This window comes from Loxodonta africana, chromosome 1 (genome assembly GCF_030014295.1).
Source record: "Loxodonta africana isolate mLoxAfr1 chromosome 1, mLoxAfr1.hap2, whole genome shotgun sequence".
Lineage (NCBI taxonomy): Eukaryota > Metazoa > Chordata > Mammalia > Proboscidea > Elephantidae > Loxodonta > Loxodonta africana.
Window position 1 is genome coordinate 21438848 of NC_087342.1, and position 6000 is coordinate 21444847.

Below are 6000 nucleotides of genomic sequence, written 5' to 3' on the forward strand. Positions count from 1 at the left end.
CACTTTTTCTGTTTGTTTTCTTTAAATAGGGATGGAATAAGCTTGTGTAGTTTATAAAGGCATCAAAAGTAATTTTGATTATTCAGTTTTCATCTGTTTTTTAATCCCGACCAATTAGTTGAAATGGCCCTTGTCACGGTCTCTAAAAATTCCGTGTTGCCCGGCTTCAATGGTCACTGGACCTCTCAGAACCGTTCAGCTCACATGTTCACTCCTTAATGGACTTCGCTCTCTTGGCATTCAGGGCATCACCTTCTTCTGTTTGCTTCATTCAGGAGCTGCTCCTCCTCCTCACCAGACCTACCATTGTTGAAGGGCCCCAGATCTCAGACCTCGGCCCCTTGCATTCTCTGTCTTCGCGCTCTCCCTGGGTAATCTCAGCCAGATCCATGACTTTAAATATCCCTTCTCCCCACCTTTCCAATTCTATTGCTTTACGTTGTATGAGGGAACTGAGATCCATAAAAGGAATGTGACCAGTGAAAGATCAGAAAGCCAATTAATGGCATATTGAGGACCAAAATCAAAGGGTCCTCTGCCGTCTCTTCATTTCAAGAGCACCTCACACACACACACTGAATGTGAAGAAAATTCCTTTTCCCTGAATCATCAGAATCAGAACCCTGAATCCATTCACTGAGAACATCAAGTATTGGGCCCAGCCATTGATAGTAAGCTTCCCAGACACAGGACTCTGAGAATTTAATATTATATTTACTATGGTGACTGGTTAATGGCAGATCCAGATAGGAACTTGCTATACTGACCCGTGCAAACTGTACATCTTTTCAGGATTGTAAGATTGTGCAAAAATTTCTTGGCTACTGTTATTTCCTATTTGTTTTAGAAAAAAAAAAAAGCAACAATGACTAATAACAATTCTTTTCATATGTAGGTTCTCTTTGCATTTTAGTTAATGTGCTCTGCTGCTAGTATAAAGGTTGGAGGTCTGAGACCATCCAGAGGTGCCTTGGAAGAAATGCCTGGCAAGCTACTTCTGAATAATCAGCCATTGCAAACCATATGGAACACAGTTCTACTCGGCACACACGGAGTTCCCATGAGTCGGAATTGGCAACTGGTTACATTCTACAAAGTCCTTGTTTTGCAGTCTCTTTTCTAGGCATTTATGTTATGGCCTCACTCTCACATATGTGCAAAGATGTATGTGTAAGGATGTTTATTTCCACATTGTACGAAATAGCAAAAGATTGTGACCAACATACATGTCCATAGATAGGAGTTAGTGAAATAATTACATTCATACCATGAAGCACCATACAACCATATGAGCTCAATCTCTATGTTTTAATAAGGAAAAACAATATCCAATATATAGTATCACACAGGGAACAAAAAAACTAAACGTTGCGTAACCGAACTGCCACCAGTGGTGCAAATTCAGCTCACAGACGTGTTTTTTTTGGCTTGTACAAGGTTGGCCTATCCAGTATTTTAAAAATAATATTGGATCTGTTGCCAACATTTAAAACCCAGGAAATTTTACACGAAAAAAAGAATTTCTGGTTTCTCTTAAAATGTCAGAAGATCCGACAACGCTGAGCCTACATTCTTACTTGTCAAAAATCAGTTGGAACCTGGAGCCAACTATTGGTTCTCTCCTTCAGACAAACATTCCCTTGCCAGCAGTTCACCCTCTTTCTTAAAGTCTTTCTGAAATTGAGATCTATATCAATAGCGATTTATCATGAAGCTTGTGATGTAATTTTCTTAGTAAAATGAAGACGAAAGTAAACCGCTACTTACGTTAAAACTGAGAAAATGACAGCCTGAAAGGGCCAGGTGTTTTAAGAATGACAAAGAGCATATTATGAATGGAATTGTGTCCACCAAAACTGTGTGTTGAAATTCTAACCCTTGTACCTGTAATCATGACCCTGGTAGGAGATAGAGGTTTTTTCATGCTGTGAATGAGGTTGTACCTGAGTAAAGTGGATCCTAAACCTAATCATTTCTGAGGTATATAAAGAGCAGAACGGACATAGTGGCACAGGAGGGAAAGGGAAGACATGAACAGAGACAGATGTATCTGCAAGCTCAGGAAAGCTAAGGATTGCTGGCAGCTACTAGAAGTTAAAATAGATAAGGAAGAGCCATGCCCTGAATTTAGACTTCTAGCCTTCTGAACTGTGAGAAAATAAATTTCTGTTCACTAAAGCCACCCACTTGTGGTGTTTCTGTTATGGCAGCACTAGGTAGCAAAGACAGATCATTTTTCACCTGAAGTACTATACAAATGGACTATGTGATATTGAAAGAATAAAAAAAAAAAAAAACAAAAAAAAACCCAGTGCCGTCGAGTCAATTCCAACTCATAGCAACCCTATAGGACAGAGTCGAACTGCCCCATAGAGTTTCCAAGGAGCGCCTGGCAGATTCGAACTGCCAACCCTTTGGTTAGTAGCCATAGCACTTAACCACTATGCCATCAGGGTTTCCATTGAAAGAATAGAGCCTAACATGTAATTGTATAATAAATATAATCATTCATATCACTTGCTTGACCCAGGAAGACATTTGAGTTGATGAGTCCTGGTGAAGGGTAGGTTCAGGGGAAGAGCTTGAGGATGTTGGGTCATGAGTAGGAGAGGGACTTAATTTTATTATAAACCCTTTTATATTCTTTGGATGTGTGGTAAAACGAGTTCCTTTATGTGGTCTTTTGCTTTGGTTCTTTGCAAAAATAACTTCAGAGATTTTCCCCCTAAGCCCTAGTTTTCTACCCTAGAAGGCTTGTTACTTTTGTCCAGGTTGATTGACATTTCCTGGGTAACCTGGGAATAACTTGCGGTTTGATGCTTTTTGACTGATCCTGGACTGTGATTGGTATATGCCTTTCAGGGATTGGTCAATGGACTATGCAAATGAGGCAACTATAGCCTACTATGCCGATGAAGGGTCTGTGGCCTACTGAGAGTGGATTGGTCAGTTTGTGGCCCCTCCCCGCCAGGGGCCCTGCCTTGAAATGGACAAGGAGTTGTGTATGTATGCATGTACATATATATACAGCCAACCCCACAGAGGTTTTTCAGATAGGAAGCAGGAGGACAGGAAGTAAGGAGAAACAGAAAGGAGAAAGAAGAGAGAAGTAGAGAGAGGAGGCAAGGAACCTCCTAGAAGAGCTGTAACATGGTTCAAGGGCTGTAACATTAAAGGCAGCGACAGGCCCCAAAGGGGCCCAGTGGTAGAGACCAGAGGCAGAGCCACTGAAGACAAATGGCAGGGCCAAGAGAAGCCTGTCCTGAGGGGGCTGAGGGGAGGCCTGCCCAGCTGAAAGGACCTAAGAGTGCTGTCCTGCACTGAAGAAGGGAGACTTTGCCTACATGCTTCCTGATCCTGAGCTATACCCTGTTGATTCTGGTCCTGAGTTGTACCCTGTTAATTCCCTAATAAACCACTTAACTGTAGATATTATCTGTGAGTTCTATGTGATCATTATAATGGATTATCAAACCCAGCAGAGAAGTAGAGTGCTGTGGGAGGGACAGCTGGTGTCAGAACTGGTAAAAAGTTTGGAGGGTGGAGGTATGCCTGATCTCTACCTCATGGAAATCAGTTTAGGCCTGATCCTGGTCATTACCTGCCTGAAGTTAGATTCTGAAGCTGCTACTACTACCCGAATTTTACAGGATGGGTTAAGGTGTATTATTTACCTAAAAAAAAAAAAAATTAAAAAAATGGTTTCCTGGCTCAGAATTGGTAGAATAATTTTATCATTTTCAACTAAATTTTCAATCCACCAATTCCATGAAAGTTAAAACTCTCAAAACATTTACCTTGGCCTCCAAAGAGACAACTTTTCAGAGTTAGCAAAGAATCCAAAATCTTCAGAAAGAGTGATAATGAGAGATGTTAGTAGAAACCGAAATATTTTGGTTCGTTTTCACAAGTTTTATATTTAAATGTTTGCAATATTGCTTTTACAAAATTCTTCCTGGGAGATCTCCAAGTTCCTTGATCTTGCACTCTTCCTCTGTGGTTTCCTGCAGAGAAAGAAAAAAAACTAGTCAAAGTCACACATATTTGTACCATAAGCACACTATAAAGCTTTTAAGAAAATACAGGAAAATAGTTTAGAAACCTAGGAGTAGGCAATGATTTCTTAGGTCACAGAGAGTAATACTACAAATGATAAATTGAACTTCTTCGAACTTAAATACATATGCTCTTCAAACAGCCACCACTGAGAAAGTGAATAGGCAAACCGCAAGCTGGGAGGAATATTTATAGACCATACAACTGACAAAGGACTCCTATCTGGAATTCACAAGAAATTTACAAAACTTTTTAAAAAATGACTTAAAAAACAGGCAAAAATTCAGACACTGCACAAAGATATATGTATAAAACACATATAAATGAAGTGTTCAGTGTTATTGGTTATCAGGGAAATGCAAATTAAAACCACAATGAGACACCACTATATGCTCGCTAAACCAAAACCAGCTGCCATCGCGTCAACACCGACTCATGGTGACCTCACGTGTGACAGAGCAGAGCTATGCTCCGTAGGGTTTTCAATGCCAATTTTTTCAGAAGTAGATTGTCAGGCCTTTCTTCCAAAGCACCTGTGGTTGGGTTCGAACTTCCAATTTTTCAGTTAGCAGCCAAAAGCATTAACTGTTTGCACCACTCAGGGACTCCATATACTCACTAGAATTGCTAAAACTAGAAACACTGACAGGTACCAAGTTCCTGAGCATCCAGAACTCCAGGAATTGTGGACGGAACTGTAAAATGAAATAACCACTTTGGAAAAATATTTGGCAGTTTCTTATAAAATTAAACGTGTACCTCCCCTTTGACTCAGCAATTCCACTCCTAGGGATTCATCTAAGAGAAATAAAAACATACGAGCCCCAATAGCTTGTACAAAAGATGTTTATAGCAGCTCTGTTCACAATAGCCCCAAACAGGGGTCATATCAAATGTTGACCAACAAGAAAATGGGTAAACAAATGGATAAGCCCATCTGTATAATGAAATACCACTCTGTAACAAGTAAGGACCTACTGATACATGTAACAACGTGAATGAATCTAATAGACATTATGTTAAACCCAGAAGAGGACACACTGTGTGATTCCGTTTATACCATGTTCTACCAGTTACCTTTGAGTCAATTCCAACTCATGGCGACCCCATGTGTGTCAGTCAGAGTAAAACTGTGCTCCGTAGGGTTTTCAATGGCTGATTTTTCAGAAATAGATCTCCAGGCCTTTGTTCTGAGGTGCCTGTGGGTGAACTCGAACCTCCAACCTTTCCGTTACCAGCTGAGCGTGTTAACAGTTTGCACCACCCAGGAACTCCATAAGACGTTTTAGAATAGGCAAAATGGGGATGATGACTACGAGGAGGAGGGACACGGAAATTTCCAGGGAGAGGGAAATAGTCCATCTCATAATAGGGGCGTGAGTTACCCAGGCGCTTCCATGTGTCAAAATGTACGGCTAAGGTTTGTACATTACAAATTTCAGATTGGTGTCTGTACATTTTACATCGATCATCTATCAAGATAATTGCTTGGGGAGAGTAGAAGTGGGTGGAGTTTACACAAAACAATGGCAGAACGTTGGTAGTTGTTGAAGCTGGGTGGTAAGGACAGGAGGGTTCATTATGCTTTCCTGTTCACTTAGTATATGTTCTGAACTTTTTGCAATAAAAAGTTAATATTTATCGTGTGCTTCTTGCAAAAAAAAAAAAAACTCAGAGAAGTATCTAGAAGGAAATAAACTGTATACAACAGAAAGTAGCATCAGTGTAAGGCTGAGAGGCAGAAAAAAAGTATAAAAGGGAAGAAACAAAGACATGGGTAACATTTAGAACAGATTCCAGCAGGTATTTGTTTTACGTGGAGTCCTGGTGGCCTAGTGGTTAAGAGCTCGGCTGCTAACCGAAAGGTAGGCAGTTTAAATCCACCAGCAGCTCCCTGGAAACCCTACGGGGCTGTTCTACTCCATCCTATAGGGTCTCTAAGAG